Source organism: Watersipora subatra, chromosome 6 (assembly GCF_963576615.1).
Source record: "Watersipora subatra chromosome 6, tzWatSuba1.1, whole genome shotgun sequence".
NCBI lineage: Eukaryota > Metazoa > Bryozoa > Gymnolaemata > Cheilostomatida > Watersiporidae > Watersipora > Watersipora subatra.
The window spans coordinates 24,714,167-24,736,874 of NC_088713.1; the positions used below are offsets into that span (position 1 = coordinate 24,714,167).

Below are 22,708 nucleotides of genomic sequence, written 5' to 3' on the forward strand. Positions count from 1 at the left end.
TGTTGGTCCTAGAACAGTAAACCGTCATAACAATGTCATAACAATGAGGCCACCTTGACTAGTCAAGGTGAGAAATAGTCAAAACATGGGACATACACAGAAACATTCATAATATTTTACAGGAACAATAATAAATGAATTGGAAAAAGTTATTTGGTATTGACCGGCTCTTGACATCAGCTACCAGTTGTGATCTGACTGCTGCTTCCAGTTTGACATTTCAGCTTCATTTTGTTTCTCAAATTCTTCTTCACTGCCTGTCGATGAATTGGACAGCAGCGAGCTAAGATCGCACCCCTATTATACTAAATAAAATAATTATTACTAATAACTAATAGTCTCACTTTTATTAGGGAATGTCTAAACTGACTTAGCTTGCTCTTTATTAGTTTTTGTCTTTAATTTTTAACTTTCAAAAACAATTTTTTCTAGAGATTTTAAACCCTCAAAGTTAGAAATTTGAGTTTTGTTATAAGTGTTTGCTGAAATTCTCCGTCGTATGTTTGAAAGTTTGTAGAGGTTTGACTTAACTATAAAGATAGGCTTAGTTGGCACTGTTCAGGCTGCTATATGGTAGCTTTGATTCCTTCTGTTACAGAAGGAGGAGGAGGCGGAGCCAACAGCTTAGCTCATCTGAAAAGAGCTAAAGAAAATGAAGAAACTGAAGCTATTTGAGGAGCAGTTGGATGCTCTGAAGGCTGAGGACCAGTTTACCCTCTCACAGGCCGATAAGTCGAGCAAGTCATGTAATCTCCTTGACAACGCCCTTGACATTAAGGTTAGACTCCATTGCTCCTCAGTCATATTTAACCACAGTGGTGACCTTCATTCTGGAACCTCTTATAGTAAACATGTTATTTCTTATTAATTTATAGTTTGTTAAATATTCATTTGATGAATTATGTGATTATGTGCATAAATGGAAATTTAAGGATGTTTTACATATGAATATTTGTTATAATAAGACCCAAGTATGTTTGTTCGAAGACATGGTTAGATGTTGAAAAAAAATTATATCGCCCAAGATTCACAGTAGGACATTCGGATTAACAGCTGAGGACGCTGCCACTCGCACCAATCAACACTCTTGCAGCATTTAAGAATACTTGTGCACATAGATATTACACATGACAATCTCTCACAGCTCCCGAGACCACCAGAGTTGTAGTCTTATTAAATATCGACTGATATTTGCCTCCTTAGCCTGGTTTTGGTGTAACTTGGCAGTATCTGTGCATTACAGCAAATTCATTAAAAATAAGTTTATATTTATACACAAAATTGACTAAATTTTAGCATTGTTGTTGAGCATGCATAAATACACAGCTATATCAGGGTAAATTGGTGGCCTCTGGGTAGGAGCAGTGTCTTAGTTGCCAAGTATTTATTGTTAATCAAAGGAAAGGATAAAATGTGTGCCCGATGAATAGATTACGTTTTTTGAGAATATTCAGTGACATACAGAATGGCTGCAAAACTTGCTGTTCAAATCTTTACTATAGTACAAACCGTATCCATCCTTCTGTCTAAAGCATAGCTAAGAGGTAAAGCCTGGTTCCTGTGTACGCCCCAAGCACCTGCAACATCGCTGCCAGGCTATCGCAGGCAAAACCTTCATAAAATGCACTGCAAAGGTTAAGGTCAGCATTTTTGAAATGGTATGGCTAAGAAAAATTTTTATGCAATTGTTTGCGATGCATCTTTATGTGAGCAGAAGCCACTGAGCCTAGCACTGCAAGTGTCTGGCTGCACGAGATTACTGTCAAGGTCTCGCTCTCGATATGGGAACCAGGCTTTAGGGTAAAAAGCGTCACAACTGAAATTGAACTCGAATATTTGACTCTGTAGGCAGGCACACTACTAACTGCACTGCTCTATCATCTTGCAACAAGTTAGAATAAATGTGTGCATATTTATTACACCTGATGATCTTTCACGGCATACTCGACTGCCAGTGGAGAAGTATGTATGTTTTGAGATAATAAAGAAAGTTTTTGCGATAATTGACATGAAAAATGAAAAATAAAATTAGGCAGTCCCATAGTTATGATCACCACTGTAGGCCCGTCTGCAAGCCTTCTATTAAAGCATGTGCTCAGTTCGAGTTTGTAGAAAGGTGGCGACACGGCAGTAGCCAATCAGAGTTCAGTTTCGCTAATTCTTATATCACTAGTGCTTTATTAGGCAACTGTGATACATATACTATAAATTTATCAGCGCTCAAACCAAACAAGTTTCCTCATTTTGATTAATATAATTAGGAATAATATAATTAATTAATATAATATATATTAATATATATTAATACTATTTTGGCTAACTATTGAGTTTTATTACTTTTATAACATGAATAATTGTTCAATCTGTTCTTTCATCACAATTATAATTAAGAAAAAGCCTATCAGGATTTTCTGTGTTCTTGTTAATAGTTGACAAGTTTTTGGGATGCAGTGACAACCCTTTCAGTGAACTTTCAACTACGTTTGATGAAAATGTGACGATTTTGTTGGGGATTTCAAGTGGTTGTCGATTATTGCCTGGCGACTGTGATTGACATTGGCTGTCAGGTGGTTGTCAATAGCTGGCAAGTGATAGTTGAAGGCTTTTTAGACCGTTGTTGATGTCTGCTAAATGATTCGCCAATGATGTATTGGATTGGCGATGGCTGTCAGATGTGTCAAGTGAAAGTGGTGGCTGCATGTTCCTCACATGATTCTATGACAGACAGGGAATGTTGCAGGTAGAGAACTTTTCAATAAGATCACGTGGAAAAAACTTGTTTGTGAATACGTCTCTCACCATAGCCAACCAAAGGAGGTATGGTCTCGTTGGCCCCAATGGGCATGGGAAGACAACTCTACTCAACCACATGACCCAGCGTAAACTGAATACTCCACCTAACATCGATATCTTGCTCGGTGAACAAGGTGAGTTTTTGTTAACTGTTTTCCTTCAGAACAGCAAATCGGAAAAATAAACTGGGCTTCATCACAAGCTCATAATTGTGTCACTTTTTATAAAGTTTCAATGTGTTTGGATTTAAAAAGATTGTTGCACAAACTACGGCTCTGTGATCTTGGTTGGTCTGAGTCCAATGGCAAGGAAATCCCTGGAGACATCCCAGTTGCAGAGAGCAATTTAAGTCTGTATGTCTTTCTGTATGTCCAGCTATGGCTATTAAAATGTTTTACTATATACTTTATACCCCCTTGTTCCGATTTCACACGCTGAATATCGTCTTAATTGAAACACTTTCATCTCTATGAAACACAATGCGTTTTCGTGAACTTCTATTTCCGCTTCTTGTAAGGTTCAATTACTAAATCAGCAAAGGTATTATCTCGAGTAGGAATAGCCTCTACATTCTCTCTCCGTTCGGTCAGACAAAGACAGTCCGATATCTCATTTTTACATTTTACCAGCATCGAGAAGTACCAGTATTGGCATATTCAAAGTTTTGATAGATAGATTCTGCTGGAACACTAACATTGTTTATACACACACTTATATGCACGAATTATCATTATTAATTCAACATATTCAGGATTTTTTTTTTCAGTTTGTATTAATTTTATTATTACCAAATCATTTTTATTGTAATCCCAGCAAAGCAGACTTAATTAAGCTATTACTTACTAATTATTTCACATTTACATTTAAACACTTTTATAGTTGTTTTATTTTGTTTCCTAATTTATTTGATGGTTGCGCGTCACAACAATTTTGTCTCACACAGTACCTATACTGTTTGTAGAGGTAAAGGCAGACGATACACCCGCTATACTCGCTGTCCTAAATGCTGACAAGAAGTGTCTGGAGTAGCTAGAGCTAGAGAAGAAGTTGTCTGCTGACTTGGAAAATAGGAAGGCTGACACGGGCACTCGTCTTAAGGAGGTGATAATATCCCTCAACTGTTCCTGAGGCTGGGAGAATGAATGATATAGGCACTTTTGGAGGCATTTTAATATCTATGTGTGAAATCATAGGCATAAAATATGTATAGATACATCTTTGCTTACTAATAGACCTGATTGCATAGATTGACAGCTCTTGTTTTCACAGAAGATAACTAAACTACTGTGACCATGTACCATCGTTAACTTGATTAGCTTTATGGCATTTTGCTGCTTATCTGATCTCATCTGGGAATCCCTACCTCCCGACAGCGTGTATTTTATCTCTTGTTCAATGTGGAGTTGTTTACTCTTTAAAACTTGGGCTTGTTTCATTATGGTTAAAGATAAACTTACACTAAATTATAGTAGTTCTTATCAGAGAATATCAGTATCTTCTATTATTTGTGATTGTTTATGATGTTTGAGGTGATCTGACTCCCAGGATGTTTTAAGATTAAAATCTTCATAACCTGATCACAATTAAAACACTCAGATTGAAGCAAGTGTGATAATGGCATCTATAGTTGCTAAGAGACAGAATAGAGCCAACTTTAACACAATAGCTGATATTAATAAAGAGAAAGACGGTCAACTGAGCGACTAGTGATGTCATTTCAGCATGTATTTTTCTCCTTGACATTTTAACCACGATCTTTACTTGAGTTTAACCTTGAAGCATCGTGGTAGTCAAATTTCTTCAAATGTCAAAAAAAATCGCAGTTAATAGAACAACACTGATAATTTTTGATGAAAACTAGTACCACAATTTATATCTATATATATATATATATATATGTAAAGATATATTTAAGTTTTTTTTAAATGTACAATTATATTTATATATAAAGATATATTTGTATTTAAATATTTGTTTGTATATAAATATATATAAACATATTTGTGTATAAATATATATGTATTTATATATTTAACTTTATATTTAAATATATAATTATATTTATAAGTATATATTTATAAATATATATGTAAATAAATGTTCTATCTTTCGGTTTTATCTCGAGTCCATTAAAAATTGAGGTTGACAAACTATTTCTCCTTGTGTGTACTATAAGGTGGTATATGATTGTGTTAAAATGTTGTGAATTAAAGTAGAGACCGCAACTACATCTAATTGTATTTGTTAGGTATCTGAGGAAATGAAAGCTATCAGAGTACATTCAGCGGAACCTAAGGCTAGGCGTATCTTAGCCGGTCTCGGTTTCACCAAGGAGATGCAGGAGAGACCGACCAAACACTTCGGGAGGATGAGAGTTTTTCTTGCAAGGTCTGTCCTCTAGGACTATAGAAGTCAGAATATTGGTCTATTGTGGTGCATGCATAGGAGGGTTATCACCTCGTAATTATATCGTAAGATGACTATTTATTTGTTCATTTATACTTTTATAATTACTAATACCTTGGCAATACGGGAGGCTGTGAGAAATTGTAAGGTGTAATAACTAATTGCACAATTATTCCATAGTGTGGAAAGCAATCAATTGGCACAGGTGGAGGAGTGACAATCTATGAACTTAAAAGGTGTGAGTTCGAATCCTCTTTAAAGCGATCTTTTTTACTTGTTTTCTGCTAAGAGAACGGATATTAGGTGGAAGATTGTTCAAGCAGCTGATCGAAGAATAACAATCATTACAGCATTTTAGCGTAATTATGCCATACAACAATAAAGCTGAAGCAGCTGATCATAGAATGACAAACATGACAGCAATTCAGCGTAATTTCCGAACTTCTTTGATTGCTTCTTGCGGAACTGCCACCATGATAAGATGTAGAACTCACTAAGATATCCAATATTTGATGATGGTTTTGAAAAGCACACATAATTATGTAATACACAGTCATTAAGCTACTAAAACTGATTTGTTTTTATAAGAGACAAAATACTTGCCATAGATTGCATCACCAACAAGTGTTACATGCAAGATTCAAAATAAAACACTTTGAAATCCGCATTAAAATGTTGTATAGAATAAAATTTACACATTTTTCAGAGCCTTGTTCCTTCAGCCGACCTTCTTGCTGCTCGATGAACAGACCAATCACCTCCATCTGAATGCTGTCATATGGCTAGACAATTACCTTCAGAATTGGAAAAAGACCTTTCTGATTGTCTCCTACGACCAGTCTTTCCTCGACAATGTCTGCACTGACATTATTCACCTTGACATTCAAAAGCTCTTTTTCTACAAGGGCAACTATGGTGAGTACCTGCATTATATTAGGAACCTAGGTTATATTTAGGTTTCTCAGGGGTAATTTTAGTTGAACAGTTGTTATGGTTGGTGGAATTTACTTAATTAATGCCGCGTGATTCGGGGAGTGCGTTTCATTGATGCCGCGTGATTGGTGTAGTTCTCTTCATCGATGTATGTGTATGGATGTATTGCGATCGCTTCACGATATATGTGGTTGTTTAGCATCATTATTAGTATATATTTGGTTGTGTAGCATTATTATTAGGATATATTTGGTTGTGTAGCATTATTATTAGGATATATGTGGTCGTTTAGCATTATTATTAGAATATATTTGGTTGTTTGGCAGTATTATTAGGATATATGCGATTGTTTAGGATTATTATTAGGATGTATGTGGTTGTTTACCATTGATATTAGGATATATGTGGTTGTTTAGCATTATTATTAGGATATATTTGGTTGTTTAGCATTATTATTAGGATATATTTGGTTGTGTAGCATTATTATTAGGATACATTTGGTTGTTTAGCATTCTCATTACGATATATTTGGTTGTTTAGCATTATTATTAGGATATATTTGGTTGTTTAGCATTATTATTAGGGTATATGTGGTTGTTTAGCATTATTATTAGGATATATTTGGTTGTTTAGCATTATTATTAGGATATATTTGGTTGTGTAGCATTATTATTTGGATACATTTGGTTGTTTAGCATTCTTATTACGATATGTTTGGTTGTTTAGCATTATTATTAGTATATATTTGGTTGTGTAGCATTATTATTAGGATATATTTGGTTGTTTAGCATTATTATTTGGATATATTTGGTTGTTTAGCATTATTATTAGGATATATGTGGTTGTTTCGCTTTGTTATTAGGATGTATTTAGTTGTTTAGCATTATTATTAGGATATATTTGGTTGTTTAGCATTGTTATTAGGATATATTTGGTTGTTTAGCATTGTTATTAGGATATATTTGGTTGTTTAACATTAGTATTAGGATAAATTTGGTTGTTTAGCATTATTATTAGGATATATTTGGTTGTTTAGCATTATTATTAGGATATATTTGGTTGTTTAACATTATTATTATTAGGATATATGTGGTTGTTTAGCATTATTATTAGGATGTAATGTGGTTGTTTAGCATTACTATTAGGATATATTTGGTTGTTTAGCATTATTATTAGGATATATTTGGTTGTTTAGCATTAGTATTAGGATACATTTGGTTGTTTAGCATTCTTATTACGATATGTTTGGTTGTTTAGCATTCTTATTACGATATGTTTGGTTGTTTAGCATTATTATTAGGATATATGTGGTTGTTTCGCTTTGTTATCAGGATGTATTTAGTTGTTTAGCATTATTATTAGGATATATTTGGTTGTTTAGCATTGTTATTAGGATATATTTGGTTGTTTAGCATTATTATTAGGATATATGTGGTTGTTTAGCATTACTATTAGGAGATGTTTGGTTGTTTAGCATTATTATTATGATGCATTTGGTTGTTTAGCATTGTTATTAGGATATATTTGGTTGTTTAGCATTATTATTTGGATATATTTGGTTGTTTAGCATTAGTATTAGGATACATTTGGTTGTTTAGCATTATTATTAGGATATATTTGGTTGTTTAGCATTATTATTAGGATATATTTGGTTGTTTAACATTATTATTATTAGGATATATGTGGTTGTTTAGCATTATTATTAGGATGTATGTGGTTGTTTAGCATTACTATTAGGATATATTTGGTTGTTTAGCATTATTATTAGGATATATTTGGTTGTTTAGCATTGTTATTATTAGGATATATTTCGTCGTTTAGCATTATTATTATGATGTATTTGGTTGTTTAGCATTATTATTAGGATATATTTGGCTGTGTAGCATAATTATTTGGATATGTTTGGTTGTTTAGCTTTATTATTAGGATATATTTGGTTGTTTAGCATTAGTATTAGGATACATTTGGTTGTTTAGCATTATTATTAGGATTTACGTGGTTGCTTCGCTTTATTATTAGGATGTATTTAGTTGTTTAGCATTATTATTAGGATATATTCGGTTGCTCTGCATTATTATTAGGATATATGTGGTTGTGTAGCATTATTATTAGGATATATTTGGTTGCGTAGCATTATTATTAGGATATGTGTGGTTGTGTAGCGTCATTCAAGAAGATGTTCAAACAGAAGAGGAAGGAGCAGATAAAGGATTATGAAAAGCAGGAGAAAAGACTGAGAGAATTGAAGGCGAGTGGGAAATCTTCAAAGGATGCTGTAAGTTGTCTTTCCTCTGTTTGCCAGAGGATTTTATCTTCGTTAGGAAGATGGTTGAAAGTGCTGCCACTGATGAAACAGATCTTAGGGAATTCGGTTCCATTCCACAGTAGACCTCGTGAGATGCTCTCTTTAGACTGTTCAATTTGCTATAACTGGAACTACTTTTATAGACTTGCTGTCACTGGCAGCGGAGTCCTGCTGCTGATCTGTCCTGGCGATTCTATAAGGCTACATTCAGGTTGCTATGTTTATCATACAGGATTGACAGTTTCAACAACTCTTTATTGTGGAATGGGGTAGCACATCCATAAATTTGGAGTTGTCCTCCAACTGCCATATTTTAATGATGTGTGACAGGCATTTTAATTACTCTATCAGTGGCTTATGCATGAATCCAAAGTTGCAGCATACACCCTACGCCTTTTTCATAAGGCATACGTTGTACTGTTGTACTTTAAAAACAATAAAATATTTTTAAGATATCATCACACATGCGCATATACAGGGACCCTAACTGGCTCGACTTTTACGTATCTTTGTGATTTTCAATCAAGGCTGGAACTTCCGGAGTGTTCTTAAAGTTGTGAAGGATACGCAAGATGTAAACACAAGATACCCAGATCAGTGTCTCTCAAACAACAGTTTGGGGTTCAATTGGTTTCACCTAAGATTGTCTCTCCAACTGAAGCCTGGTTCCCATATACGTCGCTAAGCACCGTGGACAGCACCGCAGGCTATTAGCGGTGAATTGGGAACCTACGCGCCGAGTATCGACGGTAGTTGCCGGCGGCATTGAAATAGCTTAGCGCTGTTCAAATTTCGCCAAAGGCCGCAGGCAAAACCTTCCCGAAATGCACTGTACGGGTGAAGGTCACCGTTATAGAAATGGCATGGCGAGTGAACATTTTTTTGATTACACAGTTATGTTTAGCGATGCAGCTTATATGTGAACAGATGCCGTCGAGCCTAACTTTGCAAACGTTTTGTTGCGCAAGTTACAGCCGGAGTATTGCAACTGATATGTGGATATGGGAACCAGGCTTTAGGTGACAATAGAGTTTTACAAAATAACTAAGCTTATATGGAAAGATGCTTTCCACTGTAACAGATAAACGGAAACCACTAGCATAAAAAGAAACTGCTTACGACACATTTTAAATACTGATTTTGTAAATTAAATCTGTTCAACCCCTTTTTGCTATAGTATTGTTTCAGAGGCAGCCTGATGGTTTAAAACTCCTGGCCTCCAAACACAGGTTAGGGTTCAACTCCTAAAAAGGCCACTGACAGTGACAGGAATGTCATCAAACCTTATATTACTCTCTACCATAGGCATGTCTCCAGTCATTGAGGTTCCCTTGACACTAGACTCAGACATGTCCAGCCAAGATCACAGAGACATTGTTTGTACAATAATACTTTTATAAACATGCACAGCCTCTGCTTGCAGTAGGCTAAGCAGACGTCATATCTGATCTTTGAGGGGTTGCTTTCCCAAACATGCATACTTTCTTACATGACATGAAGCAATGGAATCATTTAAACAAATACATTGTATAAAATTCAACTGATCGAGATCGTGGAAATTGTGTCATACATATAATAGAAACGTTTTTAATATGTAGTAAAAATATATACTTTTTGTTTTGTTGTTCTTCGGTATAAACTAGAATGCAGCTGTCATGATCAGTTTATCACTTTATCCTCATGGCTTTCATCTTTATGTTACTAGTGAGATTATAATTGTCAATATTTATAAGTAGCCAACTGGGAGAAGCTTTGTCGTCTTCATCACTCAAAAGTCAATCTTAGTCGCAAATAGATTGCGTTGAAAATTAATAAAATTGGACTGAGGTTGTCATGCTTGCCTATTTCAGCCAATCACACATGCGTCAGTTTTATCACGTCAGATGGTCTCAAAGATTTTTAAAGGAAGTAATTACAGGATTTAATGTTGATGGGTTCAACGGATATAGAACAAACGAACGGCTCTGTGATTGACTAGATCATGTCTTGCAATCAACCAGTAGCTCGCTGTCGATGAATTGGACAGCAGCAAGCTAAAATCGCACCCCTATTATTAATAGTCTCACTTTTATTAGGGAATGTTTAAACTAACTTAACTTGCTCTTTATTGGTTTTTGTTTTTGATTTTTAATTTTCAAAAACCATTTTTTCTAGAGATTTTAAACCTTCAAAGTTAGAAATTTGAGTTTTGTTATAAGTGTTTGCTGAAATTCTCCGTCGTATGTTTGAAAGTTCGTAGAGGTTTGACTTATCTATAAAGATGGGCTTACTTGGCACTTTTCAGGCTGCTATATGGTAGCTTTGATTCCTTCTGTTACAGAAGAAGGAGGAGGAGGCGGAGCCAACAGCTTAGCTCATCTGAAAAGAGCTAAAGAAAATGAAGAAACGGAAGCTATTTGAGGAGCAGTTGGATGCTCTGAAGGCTGAGGACCGGTTTACCCTCTCACAGGCCGATAAGTCGAGCAAGTCATGTAATCTCCTTGACAATGCCCTTGACATTAAGGTTAGACTCCATTGCTCCTCAGTCACATTTAACCACAGTGGTGATCGTCATTCTCGAACCTCTTATAGTAAACATGTTATTTGTTAATAATTCATAGTTTGTTAAATATTTATTTGATGAATTATGTGATTATGTGCATAAATGGAAATTTAAGGATGTTCTACTCGTGAATCTTTGCTATAATGAGACCCGTATCCGAAGGCATGGTTAGATGTTTAAAAAAATTCCATTGCACAAGATTCGCATTGAGACATTCGGATTAACAGCCGAGCACGCTGCCACTCGCACCAATCAACTCCCTTGTGGCATTAAAGAATACTTGTGCACATAGTTATTACACATGACAATCTCTCACAGCTCACGAGACCACCAGAGTTGTAGTCTCTTATTAAATATCAATTGATATTTGCCTCCTTAGCCTGGTTTTGGTGTAACTTGGCAGTATTTGTGCATTACTACAAATTCATTAAAAATTAGTTTATATTTATCCACAAAATTGACCAAATGTTAGCATGGTTGTTGAGCATGCATATATACGCAGCGGTATGAAGATAAATTGGTTGCCTCTGGGTAGGAGTAGTGTCTAAATATTTAGTTGCCAAGTCTTTATTATTAATGTGAAATGTGAACCTGCACGCTGTTCAACTTTCGCTAAGAGTCGCAGGCAAAACCTTCACGAAATGCACTGTAAAGGTTAAGGTCAGCATTTTCGAAATGGCTTGTCGAACGAACATTTTTATGCAATTGTTTGTGATGCAGCTTTATGTGAGCAGAAGCCGCTGAGCCTAGCACCGTGAGTGTCTCGCTGCACAAAATTACTGCCGGGGTCTCACTTTCGATATGGGAACCAGGCTTTAGGGTAAAAAGCGACACAACTGAAATTTAACTCGAATATTTGACTCTGCAGGCAGGCACACTACTAACTGCACTGCTCCATCAACTTGCAACAAGTTAGAATAATTGTGTGCATATTTATTACACCTGATGATCCTTCACGGCACACTCCACTGCCAGTGGAGTAGCATGTATGGTTCGAGATAAAAATGAAAGTTTTTACGATAATTGGTATGAAAAACAAAAAAATTGGCAGGCAAAGAAAGGTGGCGACACAGCAGTAGCCAATCAGAGTTCAGTTTTGCTAATTCTTTTATCACTAGTACTTTATTAGGCAACTGTGACACAATTATTATAAATTTATCAGCGCTCAAACCAAACAAGTTTCTTTATATCGATTAATATAATTAATAATAATATAATTAATATATATTAATTATATTTTGGTAAACTATTGGGTTTTATTACTTTTATAACATGAATAATTGTTCACTCTGTTCTTTCAACACAATTATAATTAAGAAAAGGCAAATCAGAATTTTTTGTGTTTTGTTGAAAGTTGACAAGTTCTTGAGATGCAGTGACAACAGTGCTGCAGTGATGCAGTGATGTGACGATTTTGTTGAGGATTTCAAGTTGTTGTCAATTATTGCCTGGCGACAGTAATTGACATTAACTGCCAAGTGGTGGTCAATAGCTGGCGAGTGATCGTAAAAGCCTTTTAGACCGTTGTTAATGTCTGCTAAATGATTCGCCAATGATATATTGGATTGGCGATGGCTTTCAGATGTGTCAAGTGAAAGTGGTGGCTGCGTGTTCCTCATGTAATTCTATGACAAACATGTAATGTTGCAGGTAGAGAACTTTTCAATAAGATCACGTGGAAAAGACTTGTTTGTGAATGCATCTCTCACCATAGCCAACCAAAGGAGGTATGGTCTCGTTTAGCCCACTGGGCATGGGAAGACAACTCTACTCAACCACATGACCCAGCGTAAACCGAATATTCCACCTAACATTGATATTTTGCTCTGTGAACAAGGTGAGATTATGTTAATTGTTTTCCTTCAGAACAGCAAATTGGAAGCAGTAAAGAATAAACTGGTCTTTATCGCAAGGTCATAATTGTGTCACTTTTTTATAAAGTTTTTTGTATTTTGATTTAAAAGGCAAAACTACGGCTCAAAAGGCACAAACTACGGCTCTGTGATCTTGGCTGGACATGTCTTAGTTCGGTGGCAGAGGAATTATTGGAGACATGCCCGGTTACAGAGAGCAGATTAAGGTTGGGTGTCATTCTGACACCATCCATGACCTTTCTGGGAATTGAATCATAACCTGTTGTTGTAGGTCAGGAGTTCTAGATGACTAGACCTACTAGCACAAGGCAGCTCTCTATACTGTGATGACATTCAGTCACTCACAAACTAAAAAACTAATTCACTAAAAATAAATTTAAAATTTCATGTTTCTAAAAGCTTGTGTAAGAATGCTGAATCCAGTTTTTCCTGTTTGTTTAGGAGTGTTTGCTTGTTTCATAACAGAGCAATCATATCAGGCATATTTAAGGCGCAAACATACTAGGCGATTTTATCCCGTGCATTATTAGGACCGCTGTGAGAGTGAGAGAGTCATTGTGAGAGAGCATGCCTTCCTACAGCAACAGAATCATTGGTAGTCAACTGCCACTAGTGACAGTCTTATGCAAAGGCATCTTTCTTAGTTGATGGAGCAGAGATGCAATGTTTTGAGATTTCCTTTAGTGGTTGTGGAAGAAATGATAACAACTTTCAGTAAGTTGGTTGTGTAACCATAGTGTAGAATTAGCATGTAACTTAGCTGCTGTCTGTAGTATATTTTGGTATGCTGCTAAACATGTTTCCTAAATCTAGTTATTTCACATTTACATTTAAACACGTTTATAGTTGTTTTATTTTGTTTCTTAATTTATTTGATGGTTGCGCGTCACAACATTTTTGTCTCACACTGTACCTATATTGTTCGTAGAGGTAAAAGCAGAGGATACACCCGCTATACTCGCTGCTAGAGCTAGAGAAGAAGTTGTCTGCTGACTTTGAAAATGGGCAGGCTGATGCGGGCACACGTCTTAAGGAGGTGAGGAGTATCCCTCAACTGTCCCTGAAATTGGTAAAATGAATGATATAGACACTTTTGGAGGCATTCCAATATCTGTGTGTAAAATCATAGGCATAAAATATGTATAGATACATCTTTGCTTACTAATAGATCTGATTGCATAGATTGACAGCTCTTGTTTTCATAGAAGATAACTAAATTACTGTGACCATGTACCATCGTTAACTTTATTAGCTTTATGGCATTTTGCTGCTTATCTGAGCTCATCAGGGAATCTCCTACCTCTCGACAGCGTGTATTTTATCTCCTGTTCAATGTGGAGTTGCTTTCTCTTTAAAACTTGGGCTTGTTTCATTACGGTTAAAGATAAACTTACACTAAATTCTAGTAGTTCTTATCAGAGAATATCAGTATATTCTATTATTTGTGATGGTTTATGATGTTGAAGGTGATCTGACTCTCAGGATGTTTCAAGATTAAATTCTTCATAACCTGATCACAATTAAAACACTGAGATTCAAGAAAGTGTGATTATGGCATCTATGGTTGCTAAAGCCTGGTTTCCATATGACAGCGCAATGATCGCGCGTGGCCCAGTGATCGTGCGCAATGCATTTCTTGGGCCGCGAGGCAGTGTTTCCATATCGCGCGTATGATCCATGCTTGCATTGGACAGGGTGGATATTTTCCTTACTTTTTCGTAGGAGAGACATATTTCTTCGGAAAAACAGACCTCCGCTGCGAAATTACGTGGTCAAATAAAAATCAGGCTTACTCTTTCGTACGGGAGACCGATTTTTTCGGAACAAAGCCCTTCGCTTGAATTGTGGGATAGGTTGACAAGGTCGAGCGGTGTATTGTGGGATACATAATCGCACGCACCCATCGCAAGGATCCATTCTGTTGGATACTTGCGATCAGCGTACGCACGTCGCGCGACCGTCGTGTGTTGACAGTTCCATATCACAACTGGCCTACGCACGACGTCGTGCGCTTTGTTGCGCGCCTTGCGCTGTCATATGAAAACCAGGCTTAAGAGACTAACAGAATAGTGCCAACTTTAACACAATAGCTGATATCAATAAAGAGAGAGACCGGTCAGCTGAGCGAATAGTGCCGTTATTTCGGCACATATTTTTCTCCTTATCATTTTAACCATGATCAAGTTTACTTGATTTTAATCTTGAAACATTGTGGTAGTCAAATTTCTTCAAACGTCAAAAAAGTCGCAAATGATAGAACAACACTGATAATTTTTGATAAAAACTACTATAATCTATATATATATATTTCTCAAAGTCTGTATGTCTGTTGGAAGTCCGGCTATGGCTATTATTAGAACAGCTGAGCTTGACAACAATAAAGCCTCAAATTCATGGACTTTCATGAAAATTCATGGAATTCTTACTGTCATTGGAAGCCTAACCTTATTAACTAGCTTAGTGGAGTTTCCATTGGCAATATGCCAGGCTACTAGCTTGAAAGGTACAGTTGTTTGACAAAGTTTTAAAACCTTTACAGTTGTTTTTATTTCTCTCTTAATTTATTTCAACTACACGACACACTTCTCTCATGGTATGTACTTTGAAAGTTATAATGGCAAATGTTGGGTGGCACAGCTTGTTTATATATAAAGATATATATAAATATATATATTTTTAAATATATTTATATATAAAGATATATTTGTATTTAAATATTTCTTTGCATATAAATATATATTTAAACATATTTATGTATAAATTTATATGTATTTATACTTCTACACTTTAAGACTTCTACATCCGAACTGACAAGCATGTCCGTGGTGGTAGACAAGGAGAACAAGAGGGCTACTATAATAGATATAGCAGTACCCAATGACTACAATATAGCCAGCAAAGAAAAAGAAAAGGTAGAGAAATATCTCCCTCTTGGAGAAGAGATTGAAAAATGCTGGAATGTAAGAACAACTGTAATCCCAGTAGTCATTGGGGCACTGGGCGCTATAACACCGGCACATAAAATGTGGCTTGCCCAAATACCAACAACAATCAACTCGGGTGAGTTGCAGAAAAGTGTGCTATCGGGAACAGCTAAGATCTTGAGGCGAGTGCTCAAACTCTCAGTTCTCTGGTAGGAGACCTGAATTAGAGCAGAATTTATCACCCATACGGGTTAACCGGGGTGAGGAAACAATTTTTTTTATATATTTATATTTAAAGATATAAATATATTTATAAGTATATTCTTATAAATATATATGTAAATAAATGTTCTATCTTTCGGTTTTATCTCGAGTTCATTAAAAAGATTGAGGTTGACAAACTATTTCTCCTTGTGTGTACTACAAGGTGTTATATGATTGTGTTAAAATATTGTGAATTAAAGTAGAGACCACAACTACATCTGATTGTATTTGTTAGGTATACGAGGAAATAAAAGCTATCGGAGTAGATTCAGCGGAACCCAAGGCCAGGCGTATCTCAGCCGGTCTCGGTTTCACCAAGGAGATACAGGAGAGACCAACCAAACACTTCTCTGGTGGCTGGACGATGAGAGTTTCTCTTGCCAGGTCTGTCCTCTAGGACTATAGAAGTCAGAATATTGGCCTATTGTGGTGCATGCTTGGGAAGGTTATCACCTCGTTATTATATTGTAAGATGACTATTTGTTTATTTATACTTTTATAATATCTAATACCATGGCAATGTCGGGAGGATGTGAGAAATTGTAAGGTGTAATAACTAATTGCACGATTATTCCATAATGTGGAAAGCAATCAATTGGCACAGGTGGAGGAGTGACAATCCATGAACTTATGAGCTGTGAGTTCGAATCCTCTTTAAAGCAATCTTTTTTCTAACCTCGACGTGTAGTTTTGGACAAATAGATGGACACGGCTTTTACAAATAGCTTTTTACTAAAAAAATTGTTTTACAAATGTTACATAGTCATGTTATATATAAATAGTTTTTTACTATTTATTGAAATTATGGCCAGTACAGTAATATTTATATATATGTGCTAATTTATTGGCAATCATTTCATTTCAAATAGAAATGTTTTTCAAATTGTGCTATACAACAATAATAAAAGAAAAAAAGGGCAACAGTTAGCCGCTAAAATCGAATAAATAGTTTGACAACTTGCGTTTAAAATGCCTTTTTCTGCTAAGAGAATGGATATTAGGTGGAAGATTGTTAAATCAGCTGATCGAAGAATAACAATCATTACAGCATTTTAGCGTAATTTCCGAACTTCTTTGATCAGTGATTGCGGAACTGCCACCATGATAAAATGCAGAACTCACTAAAGTATCCCCTCTTTGATGATGGTTTGGAAAAACACACATAATTATGTAATACACAGTCATTAAGCAACTAAGACTGATTTGTTTGTAGAAAAAGACAAAATAATTGCCATAGACTGCATCACCAACAATTGTTACATGCAGGATTCATAATAAAATACAGTCAAACATGGATAACTCGCCCACGGATAGCTCCAACACATGGTTAACTTGAACGGTTTCTTTGGTCCGTTCCCACGTAATGATAAATTGCTATAGATAACTCGAACTCAACACTGTTAACTCGAACTGGTTTTTGCCCAACAACTACCGAAACGGTGGTTATCGCTTTAGAAAATCACTTTATTCCAAGCCATAGAGGTAAACCTCAACTTTTCGTAATTCATAAGCATCTTTATTACTACCATCGGCAAAATATTTTTGTCAACGACTTTGCTAAAGGTTTGGTGAATTTTGATTTATACCAAACATCCGCCTAGCGATCGCCCTTCGGAAGTAAGGAAAGTAGTATTCGTTAAGAGCAACACTCTGAGGCAGTTCAATTAGGAGTTTTACGAGGTTTTACGGTACATTGTATATCACTCTATTACGCACGCTTTTTGAATGGATACTTATTGAACGTACATGTATTCTGTGTTTAGGTCAAGCGATGAATAGTTTTCCGACATTAATTCCGTGTTGAATGAACGTCGGAATGTTGAATGTTTAAAAAATCTTAAAAATTGTTGTAATTAAACGTAAACGTTGTCTTAGCTAAAAAAAACTATTCACCGTTTGACCTAAACACAGAATACGTGTGTACATTCAATAAGTATCCATTCAAAAAGTGTGAGTGATATACAATGTACCATAAAACCTCGTAAAACTTCTAATTGAACTGCCTCGGAGTGTTGCTCTTAACGAATCCCAGGTAAAGTGAGGTAATCCTTGCATAAACTTCAAAAAAAATCGGCAAAATTGATCGTGGGTAAAACGCTCAAAAGAAAAAAGATGTCTTTTCTTTTGAGCATTTCAACAACGATCAAGTTTTGCCAATGTCAATCTAAAAAACGTCCTGCCAATAACATCACCTCAAACAACAAACCAATCTCAAGTGATTGAAAAAATCTCTATACTTTTTGATAAAAACGTTTTAAACTTTACACTAGAAGCATTTAATTTGAAACAAGCCATATTGTGATTTTGATTCATATTATAGTTTGTATATGTACATGTGTTTACTAATAAATAAGTAAATACATGGACTTGTGACACTGCTCTGATAACTTGAACGCTCTGATAATTCGAACACTTTTGCTCGGTCCCGCAAAGTTCGAGTTATTCATGTTTGACTGTACTTTGAAATCTGCATCAAAATGTTGTATAGAACAAAATGTACACTTTTCTCAGAGCCTTGTTCCTTGAGCCAACCCTCTTGCTGCTCGATGAACCGACCAATCACCTCGATCTGAATGCTGTCATATGGCTAGACAATTACCTGCAGAATTGGAAAAAGATCCTCCTGATCGTTTCCCACGACCAGTCTTTCCTTGACAACGTGTGCACTGACATTACTTACCTTGACATGCAAAAGCTGTTTTTCTACAAGGGAAACTATGGTGGGTACCTGCATTATATTAGGAACTTAAGCTATATTCATGTTTCTCAGGGGTAATTTTTGTTAAACAGTTCTTATGGTTGGTAGAATTCGCTTAATTTATGCTGCATGATTGGTTTAGTTCGCTTCATGGATGTATGTGTATGTCTGGATGTATTTGGTTTGCTTCACGATATATGTGGTTGTGTAGCATTATTATTAGGATATATTTGGTTGTTTAGCATTATTATTATGATGTATTTGTTGGTTAAGCTTTATTATTAGGATATATGTGGTTGTTTAGCATTATTATTAGGACATGTGCGGTTGTGTAGCACTATTATTAGGATATATGTGGTTGTGTAGCATTATTATTGGGTTAAATGTCGTTGTTTAGCATTATTATTAGGATATATTTGGTTGTGTAGCACTTATTAATAGGATATATGTGGCTGTTCAACATTATTATTAGGATATATGTGGTTGTGTAGTATTATTATTAGGATATATTTGGTTGTTTAGCACTATTTTTCAGGATATATTTGTTTGTTTAGCATTATTATTAGGTTATTTTTGGTTGTTTAGCATTATTATTTGGATTAATGTGGTTGTGTAGCATTATTATTAGGATATATGTGGTTGTGTAGCATTATTATTGGGTTAGATGTGGTTGTTTAGCATTATTATTAGGATATATGTGGTTGTGTAGCATTATTATTAGGATATATTTGGTTGTGTAGCACTTATTAATAGGATATATGTGGCTGTTTAACATTATTATTAGGATATATGTGGTTGTGTAGTATTATTATTAGGATATATTTGGTTGTTTAGCACTATTTTTCAGGATATATTTGTTTGTTTAGCATTATTATTAGGTTATTTTTGGTTGTTCAGCATTATTATTAGGATTAATGTGGTTGTGTAGCATTATTATTAGGATATATATGTGGTTGTGTAGCATTATTATTAGCATATATTCGGTTGTTTAGCACTATTATTAGGATATATGTGGTTGTTTAGCATTATTATTAGGATATATGTGGTTGTGTAGCATTATTATTAGGATACATATGTGGTTGTGTAGCACTTTTATTTGGATATATGTGGCTGTTTAACATTATTATTAGGATATATGTGGTTGTGTAGTATTATTATTATGATATATTTGGTTGTTTAGCACTATTATTAGGATATATTTGGTTGTTTAGCATTATTGTTAGGATATATATGTGGTTGTGTAGCATTATTATTAGAATATATTTGGTTGTGCAGCATTATTATTAGGATATATGTGGTTGTTTAGCATAATTATTATGATATATTTGGTTGTTTAACATTATTATTAGGATATGGGTGGTTGTTTAGCATTATTATTAGGACATATTTGGTCATTTAGCATTATTATTAGGATATATTTGGTTGTGTAGCGTCATTCAAAAAGATGTTCAAACAGAAGCGGAAGGAACAGATAAAGGATTATGAAAAGCAGGAGAAAAGACTGAGAGAAATGAAGGCGAGTGGGAAATCTTCAAAGGATGCTGTAAGTTGTCTTTCCTCTGTTTGCCTGGGGTTTTTATCTCCGTTAGGAAGACGGTTGAAAGTACTACCACTGATGAGATAGATTTTGGGGGATTTACGGTTCCATTCTACAGTAGACCTCGTGAGATGCTCTCTTTAGACTTAAACCTTCTATAACTGGAACTACTTTACTAGACTTGCTGTCACTGGCAGCAGAGTCCTGCTGCTGATCTGTCCTGGCGATTCTATAAGGCTACATTCAGTTTTCTATGTTTATCATACAGGGTTGACTGTTTCAAACACTCTTTATTGTGGAATGGGGTAGCATGTCCATATAATTGGAGTTGTCCTCCACTTGCCAAATCTTTGTGATGTTCGACAGGCATTTTAATTACTCTATCAATGGTTTATGCGCCAATCCAATGTTGCAGCAGACACCCTACGCCTTTGTCATAAGGCATGTGTTGACTGTTGTACTTAAAAAAACAATAAAATATTTCTAAGATGTATTATTGCATCACCACACATGCGCATATACACGGACCCTAACTGGCTCGGCTTTTACGTATCTTTATGAACTATAATCAAGGCTGCAACATCCGGAGTGTTCTTAAAGTTGTGAGGGATACGCAAGATGTAAACACAAGATACACAGATCAGAGGTCTCTCAAACAACAGTTTGAGATTCAATTGGTTTCACCTAAGATTGTCTCTCCAACTATAGCCTGGTTCCCATATACGTTGTAAGCACGGGCGACAGCACCGCAGGCTCTTAGTGGTCCATTGGGAACCTATGCAATAGTATAGCGCTGTTCAAATTTCGCCAAAGGCCGCAGGAAAAACATTCCCGAAATGCACTGTACGGGTGAAGGTCACCGTTATAGAAACGGCATGGCGAGTGAACATTTTATTTAGTTACACGATTATGTTTAGCGATGCAGCTTATATGTGAACATATGCCGTCGAGCCTAACTTTGCAAAGGTTTCCTGTGCAAGTTACCGCCAGAGTATCGCAACCGATATGGGAACCAGGCTTTAGGTGACAATAGAGTTTTACTAAACTAATTATATGTGGAGAGATGCTTAGAATTAGGGCAACTCTAGTGTAAACATCCTGATGGTTTAACTAAAGTATTGTTCCAGAGGCAGCCTGATGGTTTAAAACACCTGGCCTCCAAACACAGGTTAGGGTTCAACTCCCAAAAAGGCCACTGACAGCGACAGGAATGTCATCAAACCTCAATTTACTCTCTGCCATGGGCATGTCTCCAGTCATTGAGGTTTCCTTGACACTAGACTCAGACATTTCCAGTCAAGATCACAGAGGCAATATTTGTACAACAATACTTTTATAAACATGCGCAGCCTCTACTTGCGGTAGGCTAAGCCATCATTATATCCGATCTTCCAGGAATTGGTTACTCAAACATGAGATACTTTCTTATTTGACATAAAAAAATGGAATCCTTTAAACAACAAATACATTGTATAAAAATAATCTGATCGAGATCGTGGAATTTCTGTCATACATATTATAGAAACCTTTTTAATATGTGGTAAAAGTAGATACTTTTTGTTTTTATGGAATGCAGAATGCAGCTGTCATGATCAGTTTATGTAAATTTGAATATGAAAGCTGCCGTGGTTTCAGACTCCCTTAGACAAGTCCTCTCCCTTCAGGCACCTCCTCAATCCTATCAAAAGTTGTCACTTTGTTAACTACCTTCTATCACGGTTTCCATGAAGCGGTTAATTTGCAAGGTTGTGTCATCCACAAGATGAAACCGGCAAAAGTCCGCAAGTCAAGCGAGTTTCATGTACTCTCAAATTTTTCAAATTTGATATGCAACTGAATTGTTGTATTGTGTGGATAACTCCCAAGTTTATGTCTTTAACCAGGCTTTCAATTTAAAACTGAAATTTTTCACAAATTGTAAATCGAATTTAGAGCAGTTTTAACTACCAAACTCACCGCTAGCCGCTGCCAAGCCCTCTTTGTATGGCTTCATACTCTTATAGCACGCTGCACAGTCATCCATCAAGTATTTTTTGTTGAGTTTGACCTTTGTTTTGCAGCCTTCAACCTGGTTCCACTCACAGGAGTAACAGGAATAAGGTGTTTAATCCTCTCACTGCTGTCAGTGTGGCTAGTAGCACTACTAGCAGTCCTGTCATGCTGTCCTGATTGGAATGTAATGAAATGGGTTAGCCTGGTTAGCCTGTTTACCCAGCTTAACAATCAATGTTTCTATCGTCATGATGACGCGAATTTGAGTTTGGACATGCAGATTAACATCAGTGCTTAGTTAAAAAAGATAAAGAATTCTACACCAGAGGGTCATAGCAGTTTCATGTCTCATTTGGCAGCAACCTTTCAAATAGGAATGCCTGAAATATGGAAAATGTTTAAAATGGAATAGCTTGCACGGTGATTTCTCTTACATCATC

General features: G+C 35.7%; 1 pseudogene; it reads left to right on the top strand.

Moving 5' to 3' along the window:
• The first annotated feature begins 652 nt into the window (after nt 1–652).
• Nucleotides 653–22,445, top strand: LOC137398770 (ATP-binding cassette sub-family F member 1-like; annotated as a pseudogene).
• The last annotated feature ends 263 nt before the right edge of the window (nt 22,446–22,708 follow it).